This window comes from Tenrec ecaudatus, chromosome 15 (genome assembly GCF_050624435.1).
Source record: "Tenrec ecaudatus isolate mTenEca1 chromosome 15, mTenEca1.hap1, whole genome shotgun sequence".
In the NCBI taxonomy this organism is placed as follows: Eukaryota; Metazoa; Chordata; class Mammalia; order Afrosoricida; family Tenrecidae; genus Tenrec; species Tenrec ecaudatus.
Genome location: NC_134544.1, coordinates 100,903,799 through 100,920,586, shown reverse-complemented (window position 1 = coordinate 100,920,586; position 16,788 = coordinate 100,903,799). Strand labels below are relative to the sequence as shown.

At 42.2% G+C, this 16,788-nt stretch overlaps 1 pseudogene; it reads right to left on the bottom strand.

Moving 5' to 3' along the window:
- The window catches only part of LOC142427645 (nicotinamide phosphoribosyltransferase pseudogene), a 32,043-nt pseudogene extending 31,467 nt beyond the window's left edge, over nt 1-576 (bottom strand).
- Nucleotides 577-16,788: the final 16,212 nt, after the last annotated feature.

The window sequence follows — 16,788 nt, the reverse complement described above, 5'->3', positions numbered from 1 at the left end:
GGCATAGCTATCAATGATGCAAACAACATTTATATATAAAAAGGTATACTTGCACACATGTGATTTAGTGTATGAATAAAATCTACAAATTAATGAAAATTGCAATATCTTTGGGGTATTGTTATGAATATTAAGGAACATGTCATTAATGGAGCAAATATTTTGGAGGGAACGGAAACCCTAGAGGTTGACAGGATGGTCCTGTGCCTCCCTATTGCTCTGGCTCCAGAAGACTTGACCCTGTGTTTTCTAAAATCATGTGATCCCTATAGACCACTGTCATTATATCAGGGACATTGTGTTTGTAAGAGCACTGAGTCCTCTCACTGTTGCTCTCACACAGTAATGGACCGCTGTGCCCTCGGGGTCATTGTGCTCAGCTGCAGCGAGAACTGCTTGGTGGGCATTCTGGAGCTTGAGCATCAGTTCCTTAGCGATGGGCGGGGTTTCTTCTACTAGAATATATTGTTCACAGACTACTACAAACTCTTCTGCAGGTTTTGGGAGTTCCAGCTCTGGCAACATGGAGTCATCAGACACAGCGGAGCTTAGGGAGAGGATCTGTGAGGGATTCATCACTCCTGGGTCCTAGTCTTGGAAAACTGGGAACAGGGAAAATAATCACTGATGACAAGTAACGGAATCCTATGTCAACCTATTTTTGGAATCTTGACACGACTTGTGAGAAGTAACCACTAGGCAGAAGACTCTCCACAGGAAATTCATGACTTATGGACAAGGTCAGTGGATCCTACAGAACTCTGCTCATGATGTAACATTTTTCACTGTGCTTGCAATTTCACCTGGAAATGGATGAGGTACTTTGCATATTAGAAGCCTATGAAATAAAGTAAAGATGTTCCTAGCCTTCTCAGACACTGAAAAGCGAAAGGATGACCCCATCATCTTCTTTGGGAAAAACCAACGTGAAGTTCACTGCCATACAGCTGATTCTGACTCATAGCGACTCTAGAAGATAAATAATAATTTTATGTTGAAAAGCACTCAGGAAAAAGAAATGTGTGAAAAGCATGCAGGAAAGGGGGAGCTGAGTACAAGGATCTACATGTGACCTCCTCCCTGGGGGATGGACGACAGAAAAGTGGGTGAAGGAAGACGTCGGACAGGGAAAGATATGACAAAATAATAATTTATAAATTATCAAGGGTTCATGAAGAAGGGGGCTGGGGAGGGAAGGGAAAAATGAGGAGCGAATGCCAGGGGCTTAGGAGGAGAGCAAGTGTTTTGAGAATGATGAGGACAATGACTGTACAAATGTACTTTACACAACTGATGTATGTATGGATTGTGATAAGAGTTGTAGGAGTCCCTGATAAAACAATTTACAAAAAAAAGAAATGTGTGGCATGTTACCAACATGACTCTTGCTGAGAAACAAAGACAGGAGCTGCATGACAGTGACAGGGGTCTGCTTTCCTTGGAGCGAGCAAGGACTGAGCAGGAAGATTCCCCAAGGAAAGCTCCTGAAGAAGACAGTGGACCAAGTTTACAGTTTTAGGCAACTATTCCAATAAATTAGCATGCCAATGTATAGGATGATGAATGTTTAACACATTTCACAGGGATGGTCAGTGAATACAAATTAGGGTGGGGTTACGATTCTTTACAAGATAGGATCTTTGTAGTTCATGGTTCCAAATGTTGTCTTATTTGGTCTGGTGACGTATCTATGGTGACTTTTGGTTCCTTGAACAAAGTTCTTCTCTTCCATGTGATCTGTGACCTGAAGGTGGACATGCTAGCCTGGCCAGGTTTAGTGAAAACTGATACGTATGTGGTGTAAAGGGATATTTTTCTGAGGAAAGGGCTCAACAGAGGCAGAGTCTCAGGAAGGAAAATGCAGAATAATTCTGGCAATAAATGAGGTATTCTGACATTCTGTGACAACATCCCATATCCAAGGGGAAGCTCGACAAGCTGTGGGATCTGCATTGTTACACAAAGTTAAGCAGGTTGGGGAATGGGCTCAAACAGATTGTTCAATGTTCATGGTTGTTCTTACTCTGTAGTCAGATTCCCTCTAGCTATTTATTATATTTACAACAAATAGAATCTTGCCACAAAAGATTAGTTATTGAAGGCATAAAGATAACTTTTCCCAGAGATGGTAAGTCCATTGTTATTGTTCCTTTTCTCCCTCTCGTTCTTTCTTTTTTTTAAGGAATTTGGCAGTGATTGGCAAATATCATTTCTCAAGAAATGTACATAGTATTTCCTTTTTCTCTTCCTCCTTCCAAAGACCAAACTGGAGTTTGAGTTAATAATCAAACAGTTTATTGCAGGAACCAAGCAATCCTGGAATGGACAATAATAATTGTAAGGATCCACAAAGTACTGCAGTGAAGAACTTTTTCAGAGTTCAAATTCCAAAAGATCCTGACACTTCCAAGAAAACTCCAATTATTTGATCTTTATTACTTTTGTCACAAATAGACAAAAGATTGAGTACTTTGAACCTTTTTAATTTATTTTGTTTTTAAATATTGGGGGTGAGAATGAATGCTCTACCTCACTGCTGTTGTGAGAGTAACTGGGAGGAAGGAAGGAGGATGCCTGGAGGTTTCCTGAGCTATGTTGATTTAAAACCTCAGTTCAAAATAAACAGTAATCATATACAACTAAAAAAGAGTTGGAATCTTGCCTGCATCTTTTGTAAAAGCCTTTCCTTGTTTGAAGAGAGTTCTTTTGTTCTCTTCACAAGAAAAATAAAAAGGTGTTGAAGGGGCGAGGGGGGTCACAAAATCATGGCTGGTGGCAGGTTAACTAAACACGGCCTCAGGTTTGACTTCCGGAAGAAGCAAAGGACCATGATTAGGATGGGGACAACAATGAAATTTTAAAACCCCACAGGATTGAATCACAGCCCTCTCTTTTCCAGATGTGATTCATGCAGTGTTAGCTACTACTCCGATATCTGTCAAAGGCAATCCAGGATACGTAAGCTCCAGAGAAAGTGCTAAATGAGTAAGTCTCTCCTCTTCCATCCAGAAGAGACTCACCAACACCCTTCAGAACTTTACATGACCTTTCTTTACAATGCAGGTCAGGGGTCAGAAAGAAGCCATCAAGGCTGAAAGTATGTGAGATTCAAACTGAATTTAGTGGGCTCGTTATGCTCAGGTGAATGAAGGTACTAGTAAAGGGTGCTGCTAGTACTATGGATTTCCAGAAGAACAAACCGATCTTGAAAACGTACAGCCAGATTCCCTTTGGGTTCAAGGATGGCAAGACTTTGTCTCATGTACCTTGGACATGCTCTTGAGAGAGAAAGTCCCTGGAAAAGGACAACATGGACGGAAAAGCTGTACAGCAACTCAAAGAGGAAAACCCCCAAGAATATGAATGGACACATTGGCTACAACAATAGGCTCAGACTGAGCCACAATGTTCAGGATGATGCAGGACTTGGCAGTGTGTCAATCTGTGAGCATAAGGTCAGTGATTCAGACCTGACAGGAGAGCACTGTGTTAGTCTGGGTAGACTCAAGAAACAAATCCTCATAAACTCATATGCATATAAGAGAGAGTTTTATATAAGAGCTAAGTGTACATTAAGAAAGCATCCCAACTCAGGTCAGTCCAATCCCACAAGTCCGACCATTAGCCCTTATGTCCGACAACAGTCTACAAAGCCCTGCTCAAACTCACAAAACACACGCAAACGTGCTCCAAATGCAAGCAGGGTCACCCAAAGAGAACACGTTTCAGCAGGGTTTCCAGACTAAGTGGAAACCACTGAGAATGAATCCATTGCCGCTCCAGGGCCTGAGCCTCACCTCCAGGTCGCCTCATTATCTCCAGGCCGTGCCCCTTCCCACAGACACCACCCCACCCCCTCCCCAGGTGATGCAATTTCCTGCTGACCCCACTTCCACTGTCTGAGAAGGAGCCCAGTGAGCGCCCCACGAGTTTCTACCGGTGGGTGAGTTTCTGCGTTTCTGTGCTGATCCTGGGCGCGGAATCCCCGCAGGCCTGGCGTCCCCAGCTGTGTCCGGCTTCCCGCGGACTTTACGCTTCCCGCACTCTGTCCTTCAGTTTCAGGTCCCCGCGACCCCCTGGGACATTTCCGGTGAAACCCTTTCTGAATTGGGTGCAGGCCTCACTTGGGTCTGGAGACCGCTGGCCTTTTTTCTTGCTCAGAGCTCCTCCTGCACCCTCACCCCTGGCTCCAGAAAGGCGCGATTGGGGCGGGTTCTTGCCTAGGCCCGTTCCCTCCACTTCAGGTCTCGGGCACGAGAGCAGGGGACCCCGGAATGGCCTTTACCGAAAGGAGAGGCCAGCCTTGAGGTCATCAGGCCGCTCCACTGCTGACCGAGGTCTGTGTTAGAGCTTAACTTCTCAACACCTTCCTTTGAAAAAGGGTACCTTAGCAGTGACGGCCCCAGATCCCCGCACAGACTGAGTCCTCACTGGAATTGCAGAGTCCCACGTAGAGTAAACCTCATTGAACGCCTTCTGACCAGGAAGCAAAGTTGTAGGTAACATGGCCCTCAGGCAGAGGGTGTTAGCTAGCGAGACCCTCGCCCAGACCACTCACTGAAACAGATGGAAACAGTAAAGCTTTATTCAGACAAATTCGAATCTGGGCTCTCACCAGCAACTGAGTCAGGCTCAGACTGTAAGGCGAGTGCCCCGAACAGCTTCAAAGGGAAGTTATTATACTTCCTTGTGGGGCGTCTTGCCAAGCAAGGGGAGGGGGACGGCAAATTCTTGTGTGAAACTGGCAAAGCATTCTCAGAAAAGTGAAACAAAACAGTTTTTAAGTCTAACAAAGTAAGTTTTACATTTAAGGTCAGTTTGTCCCCAGTGGTCTGCCAAACGATACTGTAGGTAGGCTAGGCTGCTTCTTGGAGCGTAAACATCCTAGGCAGGCTGCAATTCAAAGATTTTCCATTTCTGACGTGGGGACGGACAGGGGGTGGGGGTGGGGCTGGACCTGCCTGTTAGTGTTACATGGCACCCATTCTTGACCAGGCGGGGGTGGCCTGCCTGTTATTGTTACAGGGCACAGTGTCACAGAGGGCTTTGGAGAGTGTTTTTGGAGTGCGGCCAGCTCCAGTAAAGCTTTTCATTCGATCCTTTTCGGAGTGGCCCTGATTAATCCTCAGACCTCCATAGAACCGTTTCTTGGGACCAAATTCTAAGTATGTAAATGATTTTTATCCTGTTGGATTTTTTCATATGTTAACTGTTTTTTCATTTTCTTTGAATTTACTGTGCAAGAACTGTGCCCTATTAATAGCAGCTCATTTTAAAAATTGTGTCATAATCATTTCTAATAAAAGGCAACATCCAAATACACATATAACTCATATATAGTAAGATAGGATCTTATTTAAACTAAGCTACTGTTTTCTCTGTGCCCCACTGCATGGTAGTGCTTGCATGTTCTAGTATTTTATCCACGTGTTCTTGATAAGAGGCTTGTTTTGTCCACTGCGCTACAGTGGGTTTTGTGAGTGATGCCATAGCACCTTACACTCCTCCTTATGGTTTCTAGGCTGTAAGCCATGTGTTACCAATGGCCACCTCATGGAACACAACTGCTTTCATTTCATGGAGCTGCCAGTCCTCTAACCACTGGAGCAAGAGGGCTTCTTCACAGACTAATTTAGATGGGCCACGCTGACATGTTTTTCATTATAGACGTGGCGATTCTTAATGGGAATTATGTTTGTTATTCTGATTTAGTCCTATTTCCAACACACTATCCATGTGCATACATAGACATGAATATGCGATCATCATGTTCAATTTCCCCTTTGGTTAGGTGCCATGAAGTTAATTCCATCTCGTGGCTATGTCATGTGAGTTCCATAGTGTTTCTGGAGCATCATATTTTGTGGAAGCAGATCTCCTGTGCTTCCACAGTAATGCGGGCTGTTTACCCCATCAAGCCTCAGTGGAACAGTCTAGTGCAAGCTATTTGTGCCACCTAGAAACTTTCATTGTCCCTAACCCGCCAAAATAAACTCACTGCCACAAAGTCAATTCTCACTCATAGTGTTCCTTTATAGGTGTGCGAGATCAAAATCTGTACAGAAGCAACCAGCCTCATTTTCCTCTTGCAGATGTGCTGGTGTGGTTGAACTGCCAGCTTTGAGGGTAGCAAATGAAGCCAGCATTCATTTTTCCCCCTAGAAATGAACAAAATCAAGCAGATGCCCTGAAACCCACACCAGCTCCTGCAGACTCCATGTGAATCAGAGCGCAGGGATGTTGCAGAGGGGTTTCTGTGACTGGTTTCTCAAAGTGCATCACCCAGGCTTTCTTCCCTGGAGACCCTGAGTAGACACAAACTCCCAATCTCTCCATGAACACCTATCCATGTTAACCATCTGTAATGCTCAGGGACACGAAAAACTAAGCAAGGGACACATGTGCAAATACACACACTTAGAAGAGCCAGAACCTATATAAGTTGGAAATCTTTTAGAGAAGGAAAACTCAAACTATTGTAAACTATAAAATGAGGTTGAATTTCTAACTATAACATGAGAAACCACACAGTTGAATTTGTAAAATTTGCAGGATCCAGAAAAATAAAGTCATTCTGTTAATTTTCAGCTATCAAGTTTTTATGTGAATTGTACAGATATATGTATCCTAACTGATCTTTTTACCATAGCTAGATAATAAAATTAATATCAACTTTAATAGATCTTCAAGAGAGATGGTATATGTAAATAGCTTAATATTCTTCCTGAGTTTTCATGGAAGATGAACAGGGATCCTAAAGATTTTTAAGATGTACAATATTTGAGGAATTAAAAGTGTATTACATTATTCTATTTAGCATAATCCTGTACTGTGTAGCATAATCTATTAGGAACAGATATGTAGTGGCTTCAAAAGGTTCATGGATAAAGTCCATTTTTATTCCATTTTTCCATGACCTTTTTGAAAGGCCCTTGTGCATTCATGGCATAAAGGATTGGCTACCAATGAGCTCCTTGTATCTCAATTAGATAATACTTGATAAATACCACTTGCCTACCATTGGATTTCATATGGTGACTGTATGTGGTTTCAGAGTAAAACTATACTCCGTAAGATTTTCGTTGGCTAATTTCAGAAGTTGGTCGATTTCTTCTAAGGTTGCCTTCATTCTCTAATCTTTTATTTGGTAGCTGAGCACTCAGTTGTTCCCACTACTCAGGGACCTCCTTTAAGGACCTACATCTTGAAGTGTGAGTGCTTGCTGTCAGAGCCCTGTGTTGTGTCAGGAATTAACGTCCCTTACAGATTGGTGGGCCTTTTCTGGGGCTGTTTTTCTTTTTCTGTTGGTCTTTTATGTGTTCCTGTAATGATACTTTATTGTATGTGGGATATATGAACAAGGGAACCTTTTTGTCCCAGTGGGTTAAATATTGGGCTGTGGACTGCAAGGCAGCTGTGCAAACTCACCCAAAATATGCAGGAGAAGTTGAGTCTGCCTGCTGCAGTAAAGATGTGCAGGTGTGGGAGTCCGATAGGGAGTTCTACACTGTCTGATAGCTCTGCTGTGAGTTGGCCAGATGTGGTGGGAGGGAGTTATGTGTGGACAACGCCAGGCCTTGTTCTTGACCACTTATTAGCTATTTGAGGCTAAATGCAATTAGATTCACCTTTGGTGGACTGTTGTGAAGTGCGAAAAAAAATTTTTTTTGGTGACAGTTTTGGGAACTGATCTATTTGTGAAGAAGAGTTGTTGTGGAATATGCTATTAAAAAAATCATTTATTGTGGGCTCATACAACTCATCACAATCCATACATACATCCATTGGTCCGTTGTCTCCCTTCACCCATTTTTCTGTTGTGCATCCCCCAGGGAGAAGGTTAGATATAAATATATATGTAATTGGTTCCTTCTTTCCGCCCCATCCTCCCTCTACCCTCCCAGTATTGCCACTCTCAGCACTGGTCCTGAAGGCATCATCTTTCCTGGATTCCCTGTGTTTCTGGTTCCTATCTGTACCTGTGTACATCCTCAGGTCTAGCCAGATTTGTAAAGTAGAATTGGGATCATGATAGTGGGGGTGGGGAGAGGAAGCATTTAGGAACTAGAGGTAAGTTGTATGTCTCATCGTTACTACACTGCACTGTGACTGACTCATCTCCCTGAAATTCTTCTGTACGGGGATGTCCAGTTCCCTACAGATGGGTCTTGGTTCCCAATCTGCATTCACCCTCATTCACAATGATTTTATTTTTTTGTTCTGGTGATGCCTGATTCCTAATCCCTTCTACAGCTCGTGATCACACAGGTTGGTATGCTTCTTCCAACTTTTGGGCTTTGTTGCTTCTGAGCTAGATGGCCACTTGTTTACCTTCAAGCCTTTAAGACTCCATATGCTGTGTCTTTTGGTAGCTGGGCACCCTTAACTTTCTTCATCACTTTTAATGATGTATCGATTTGTCTTCAGTGATCGTATTGGGAAGATGAACACATAATGGTATGATTTTTTGGAACATGCTACTTTTTTATTTATTTCAGTCTTTTTTTATTCATTGAAGTCTCAATGACACACTTTTCTGGCATCCTTTATCCTTATTTAAATTTAATAGGTCAGCCTGGGGTTTGACTATCCTTAAAACATAACAAGTACATTCCTTCCTGATAGCCTGTGGTCTGGTATTTTCTCCTCTAGGAACAAACTCTTTTGGGCTATCCATTAGTTAATTCCCATCACATCCTTCAAATCACTGTTTTCAATGAATTCAATTAATTAGACTACTAAGGGCAGATAACAAAAACCACGACTAAATAAAAGGGCACGATAGGCAGGTACGCAGAATGATTTCAGAATGGAAATCAGCTGAGAGAGTGCCTATGTTCAACCCCCCCTCTGTTTTTCAACACTGTTCACCCATGGTGATGTAATGCGCTATGTGTTGGGTTGGTACCCACATGTTCAGCCATTCAAAACTGTAACTGGTCCACAGTAGAAAGATGAGACTTTCTACTCCCTTAAAGACTTGCAGTTTCAGAAACGCACCGGGCCTGTTGTACACTGCCCTATGGAAATGTTTTGAGTCCAAATTGACTCAATGACAGTGATTTTTATTTTTAATGTACAACAGAAAAACAAAACAACAGAAAACATGCCCTGTGACTTCCGTACTCTGAGTTCAACATGGTCAGCGTTTTTCTCTGAGACGGAAATGGTGACTTTGGGCTCATCACAATTTGGTCATGAACCTGAAAGTCCTCATTTGCATTTCTTGTAACTATTGCCTCTTTTGTTTTACTTTCTTGCTAGTGCTTCTTCATGCTCCATTTATTTTTCCAGTGTGGGATTTCCATGAATACTTATTGCTAATGTGCTTTTCATTTGGTGGGTGACCTTGGAGCTTCCCTCCCCAGGCCATGAAGACCTGGGTGCTCTTTGACTGCTTTGCTTGTACGTTTGAGAAAGGAAATCAAACAGTATTTGCAAACTCATCACAGAACCCACCTACATTGTTAGAATTTCCTTATCATGCCAAGATTCACTGGCTAGTTTCCTAAAGTGATCATTTTATTTCTCCCTGTGCTAGTTCATGAAATGTAAATATGCATGTGTTACTGCTTATGCTCCACTTTTGTTGCATTTCTCATACAAGTTATGACCATGTAACCTTGTGCTTTTGTTTTTGTTAGTTGTTGTGGATTCATTTTCAATTCATAGCCACCTCATGTGTCCAGGGTAGAACTCAATTGGTTTTAGAATGGCATGCCCTCTCAGAACAGATTGGTCATGTTTTGCTTTGATTTGCTCAATGCTGTGCCTGCTCTGCCTGGGTGTTATATTTCTTCAATCAGTTGAATAAATGCAAGAGCCAGTTATATGGGCCTGAGGTAAGCAGTATTGTCTGAGACTCATGGCTTTTACAGGAAAATGAGTTCCAGTTATCTGAACTGAATACAATGTTTTCTTCATCTCCTCGTCGTACTACACAGATCTCTAGATCATCTCTGTAACCGATGACTGACGGAATAACAAACTGTCGGTGTATGAACAGAAATGTAGTTGCCAGGCACTTAGTGGTAGGTAGACATGGGAACCTGTATGCTGACTCGATTCAACAACTTACCATTTGAGCAGTACTGAACATGTACTTGATGGTTCGTGACGTTCTTCAGCTATATCCCATTGGAAGCAACATCTACTTAAAAGAGACAAGAGACTAAATGAGCCAATGTGGCCATATTTTGGGGGAAATTGCTTCAAAATAGTGGTTGCAGAATAAATGCAGTGTTTTATCATGAACATGTTGTGTGGAAGAGACTCTAGTGGTTCATTGGTTGAATTGATTGGTTGAAGGCCATACCCTCTGTGGCTCCAGCATACAGGGTGCATCAAGATAAGACAATGAGGCTGCATGACGTACAGACTGGGAAACACTAACGAGCAGTTTCACTCCCTGTTAAATGGTCAAAATGAGTTAAAATGTACTTGACAGCACTACGTTTGGTTTGGTTCTTCATAAAAGAATGGGAAGGCTTTAAAACATGGCACCTGATGCACTGCTGTGGATGAGATTTTGAAAGGCTTATTGGATCGACATTAGGTTACACTGTTGTTGCAGAATTGTAGGGTAACTGGGGCAGGTCATGTGACTTTATGCTATAGCTAGTTGGCGACGCAGTGAAATTTTAGCATGAAAATAAAACCTTTTCTATGTTTTTAGGTGGCATCGTGTCCATTCCAACCCCTAAACCCTCTATTTAACAGCATGAAACACTGTTCTGTCCTGCATCATCACAAATGTTCCCACGTTTGAGCCCATTGTGACAGCCCCTGTGTCGATCCATTTTGTTGAAGTCCTTTCTCTTCTTTGCTTCTCTCTCCCTTACCAAGCATGATGGCCTTCTCCAGGGACTGGTCTATCCTTAAAAAATATGGGAACAAAAGTCTGACAAGTCATAGAGGCCAGTCCCACAGCTGAGAGAATGCCAGTGGTCATCATGTTCAGCTAGTCTGCCTTCCATGATCTGCAAATGTGAAAAAATCTTTAAAAAATCTAAAATGTGAAAACATCTCAAAGCCTGGTGTGTGAGTACTAGGATCCTAACACAGTTTACCAGTCAAATGCATTGAAGTTCAGTCTACTTATATGAAAATTGGAATCTAACTACATTTTCCCAATCAGCAAAAAGGACATGCTATTATGATATTTCATAGATTGTGCTCTTTTGTCAGTATATCCTATGAGCTTGGTGTATATTTATTAGCGTGTCCAGTGTCTTTTGAGGGGAGCAGTCCATAATAATTGCATGACAGTAGCTTTGTGTCTCAGAGTGGGAAAATTTGGAGGATACCTATATTCTTTTTGTTCAGATACTTTAAAAAAAAAATCTTTATATTAGGGGCTCATAGAACTCTTATCACAATCCATACATACAACAATTGTGTAAAGCACATTGTACATTCATTGCCCTCATCAATCTCAAAACATTTGCTGTCCACTTAAGTCCCTGGCATCTTACACTGCCCAGTATCTCCCTTCACCCCCTTTTCTGTTGTCCTTTCCCCAGTGAGGAGGTCACATGTAGATCCTTGTTAACGGTCCCCATTTCCACCCCACCCTCCCTCCACCCTCCGGGTATCTCCACTCTCACCACTGATCCTGAATGGATCATCCGCCCTGGATTCCCTGTGTTTCCAGTTTACAGGTGATATCTATATTTTATTGTTAACTTTCACTCTGGCCAGTTTCCCCCCCCTTTTTTTTTTGCTCTGTTTCCCTGTTCAATAGAGTACAACAGTAGAGTGACTGGAAAGTAGTTGAATAACATAGACACACTACAGGAAATTTCATAATTCCTGAAATAATCATCTCTGTCAGCAGGTAATGCATCAGCTCTTGATAACATAGAATTCTCCAAGAGGCTACCATGAATCCGGGGCTTTGGCATGCTACTTTGTTAGTTCATATCAGTAGCTCTCCAATGGCTAAGGAGGGACTACAGGGAGAAGCACAAATTCTGCAGTGTTTCCTGGTTGCTATCTTGCCTTCACCCTGTGCTTCATGTTCTGATAAATATTCTGGTTGGTCCTGTGCAAGGAGGTGAATTTGTCTCCTCCCTCCAATGGAAGAGAGGATATGATGTGGAATTGAGGCTTTTTATTTTGGTAATTTATCTGATTTGTGTGTTCTGACTGTTCTCTATTCTGAAACAGAGATAGATAGGAATAAGGTTGCAGGTGGTCACAGACAAACTGTACAGAAATAAATTCATTATGCTAGAAGCATGCAGTCGTTGGGACAGCATGTAATTAGTGAGGAAATGTGTCTAGTGCAGTGGTTCTCAACCTTCCTAATGCTGCGGCCCTTTAATGCAGTTCCTCATGTGCGGTCACCCCCAACCCTAAAATTATTTTCATTACTGTAATTTTGATACTGTTGTGAATCAGTCAACCCCTGTGAAAGGGTCCTTCGACCCCCAAAGGGGTTGCAACCCACAGGTTGCGAACCGCTGATCTAGTGGGTGAAGTGGGCTATTTAAACCCTGTTGGAAATCTTTAGTAGAACAAGACCCCTGTGTCTAATCCATGTGAAATGAAGTCTCTATTTCCCAGGACTGTCATCTTCATCCTTTCATATAGTGGAATGCATGGCACCTTGCTGAACCCGAGTATATGGGATATTTTAGGACATTGTGGCTGTTGAAGAGGTGGCCGTGGATTTCTCTTAGGAAGAATGGGCATTGCTGGACCTTTCTTAGAGGAAACTACAGAGACATGTGGGGATGGAAACTTTTAGAAACCTGATCTCAGTAGGTATGAATATTTTCATTAGAAAAGAAAATTGTGTGTGTGTGTGTGTGTGTGTGTGTGTGATACTCATTGATGCTACTGCAGTATGTGGCCTGAGTAATGGGAATACTTTGTTATATAAACAAGTGTAGGAATTTCCCCCATGAATCTAAAGCTTAGCGTTATAATAACTTCTTATGTCAAGTGTGACTATGAGTCTGCTAAGTTTCCTTATGCGTAATAATGCGAGTGTTGACCTTTGGTGCAGAGAGAGTATGTGTTCATTGTGCCTTGTAAGAACTCTGTATTTTACAAGGTTAACGTGATGACTTTCATTATTTATTTAGAATCATTTTATTGGGGGCTTGAATAAATCTTACCACAATCCATCCATACATCCATTGTGTGTCAAACACATTTGTACATATGTTGCCTCATCATTCTCAAAACATTTGCTTGCTACTTGAGCCCTTGGTATCAGTGCCTCATTTTTTCCCTCCCTCCCTGCTCCCCCTCCCTCATGAACCCTTGATAATTTATAAATTATTATTATTTTGTCATATCTTACAACTGTCCGATGTCTCCCTTCACCCATTTTAATGTTGTCTGTCCCCCCAGGGAGGAGGTTATATGTAGATCCTTGTCATTGGTTCCCCTTTCTGTACCACCTTCGCTCCACCCTCCTGGTATCACCATTCTCACCACTGGTCCTGAAGGGACCTTCTGTCCTAGATTCCTTGTTTCCAGTTCCTATCTGTACCAGTGTCCATCCTCTGGTCTAGCTGAATTTGTAAGGTAGAATTGGAATCATGATAGTGGCTGGGGGCAGCATTTAGGAGCTAGAAGAAAGTTATATTTTTCATTCTTGCTACACTGTACCCTGACTGACTAGTCTTCTCCTTGTCACCCTTCTGTAAAGGGATGTCCAGATTCTTACAGATGGGCTTTGGGTCCCCAATCTGCACTCCCTTTCATTCACAATAATAGGATTTTTGTTCTTTGATGTCTGATACCTGATCCCTTCGACACCTGGTGATCACACAGGTTGCTGTGCTTCTTCCATGTGGGCTTTGTTGTTTCTCAGCTAGATGTCTGCTTGTTTACCTTCAAGCCTTTAAGACCTCAGATGCTATATCTTTTGGTAGCTGGGCACCATCAGCTTTCTTCACCACATTTGCTTATGCACCCATTTGTTTTCAGTGATCGTGTTGGAAAGGTGAGCATCATGGAATGAGAGTTTAATAGAACAAAGTGTTCTTGCATTCAGGAAGCACTTTAGTGGAGACCCAATGTCCATCTGCTTACCTTAATACTAAACCTATACATATATGCACATAGATCTATTTCCCCATCATCACATGTAAATATATTTGCATGTGTGCATGCCTGTATTTAGACCTCTATAAATGCCATTTGCCTCCTAGCTCCTTCCTCTATTTCCTTTCACTTTCCTCTTGTCCCACTATCATGCTCAGTCTTCATTTGGGTTTCAGTAATTCCTCTCAGTTACATTGCCCTTCATCAATCCCTACCAGGCATCTACACCCTCCTTGCCACTGATTTTGTGTCAGAGGAAAGTCCAGCCCCTAACACATCAACACGGATCTGGTAGGTGCAATTTACAGTAATGATAAGTAAAGATTATAGTAAAGTCATAGCATGAGAGAAAGAAGAGAGATTGAAATAATAGAGTCAGACACATTTCATGGTAGCGTGCTTATCTCAGCCTCACTTGGTGGTCCGCATGCAGAGAGAGTGATTTATTGCTAACCAAGTTTTTTATATTCTCTGGGGATGGGCAAGCCCTCTAATTACAGGTGAAGACATACATCACAGGAAAGGGTTGTACTATGGGTAATGCAGTAATGGCAGGGGGGTGATCTAGGGATTCAAATGCTATTGGAAGAGGAGGGAGTAAGGATATACATTTGACAAGATGGGTAAACCCGAAATGTATGAGAGTGGCCTAACTTTGGCTGTTACTGAGCAGATTTGACCTGTTCTCTGGCTCACTATAGAAACCATTATCAGTAGGGTATAAACCCACCCTGCAGAGACCAAACTGAAGCCTTTAGGGAGAAGTAGCCCATTGTCCTTAACAGCAGGGAGTGGGCCCTATTTGTGGTGGGACCAGACAGTAGTCTGGCAACTGATTGCCTTCAGGGAGGTAACTTGACAATCATTTACTATTAAATGATAGCAGTATCCTAAGTCTAACATATATTTGTGGAGATGACTTGGGAGAAATGTTTCCCATAATTTTGGATCACTTATTGTTCCCTTGTCCCTGGGTTGGTTAACACCCACTGATAACACCACTTCCTTTACCCCACCTTTTTCCCCTTCCAACCATGGGTCCCATTGTTTTCTTCTCAGCATCATTTATCCAGCCTATCTTATCTAGATAGACCTGCAGAGATAATATGCACAGGCACACAAAAAGCAAAACAAAGCAACAAAAGAAAACAAAAATAAAAGCCTGTAAAAATTTCAAGGTCTGTTTATTGACCTTTAGGAGTGTTTTCCTGTGGAGTCTGATGGGCTGCCACACCCTGGCCCCAAATTCTGTTTTTGGTAGTCCCTTGGGACTTCCTCACTCTGCTCCCCTTGTTCTGTTGCACGCCCTTAGTGTTTTGCCTCGGTGTGGTGGGGTCAGATTGGATGCAATTCTCACACAGTGTCTCCAGTGTTGTCTGCTGTAGGACTATGGGTAAGTGAGGGATGTCATGTCTCATAGTGGGGCCAGCCAAAGTCCTCTCTTTGCATTGGCTGCTCTGAGTGGGGATATTGTCCTTAATGCTTGGTTGGCCAGGATGTGTTTCACTCTCTCTTCCTCCCTCTTCATTTTCTCCCACATGCTCTGATCAGTCATGTCCCTCTCCCTGATCTGTAGCCTCATTGTTGTCCTTTGAAGTAAATTCTTATGCGGGGAGGGGTAGCTGACCTTGTAGTTAGGATTAGGGGTGGCCCCTCAGATACTTTTCTTATAAATAGATTTTCACCCACCTAAAATCCACAGACTTAGAGGAACATAGGATTGGTTTGGTGTCGGGGAATTGGTAATTATCTTTTCACACTCCTTGTGCTGTGCCTTTCTCCAAGAGCAGCATGTCAGATACACCTTTTTTGCCCTCATATGACACTAATGTGATGGGAACCTGCCTTAGGCTGGGTTGTCGAGAAAAATAAAACTATAGACACTTACACATGCATAAGAAAGAGCTTATTATCAGGAGAATATAACAGCCCAGTCCAACTGAAGCTCATGGGTCCAATGCTAGCTGGAGCATCCATGGCTCAGTGTGTTCAAGTCCCCAAACTTCAGTTTTTGGGTGAACATCAATCCTTTCTGCTGTCAAGCTTAATATATATATATGTCTGTATATCATATACATATATGTATGTCTATATATGTAACTATATAATCACTCTAGTATTATATGTGTCCAGAAATTCCTTGTTTTACTTCATCAGTATATAAAGACCTTCAACACTACAGAAAACTACAGGACTCTAAATCCATGACTTTCACCACAGAATGGGTGGAAACAAATTCCCCATTTCAAGGTTCTAATCTGAATAATTTTTTACTTTTCTGTAGGATAAATGCTATAATTTTTATCATGCTGTATTTTCTTTTTCCTTTTTTCTTGAATCATTTATTGGGGGCTTGTACAAATCATCACAGCGCACACATCCATCCATTGTGTCAAGCACATTAGTACATTTGTTGGCATCATCGGTCTCAAAACATTTCTTCCTACTTGAGCCCTTCGTATCAGCTTCTCATTTTTATTTCCTCCCTCATGAACCCTTGATAATTTATGAATTACTATTTTTTCATGTCTTACACTGACCAAGGTCTTCCTTCACCCACTTTTCTGTTGTCCATTCCCCTGGGAGGGGGTTATAGTTAGATCATTGTGATAGGTTCCCTATTTCTCCCCCCACTTTCCCCTTCCCCTCCTGATTAGCAATTAATAGTGAATAAGTACCAAGAGTTATTTCAGCATGTTGAAATGTAGTCTACTATGTTTTAATATT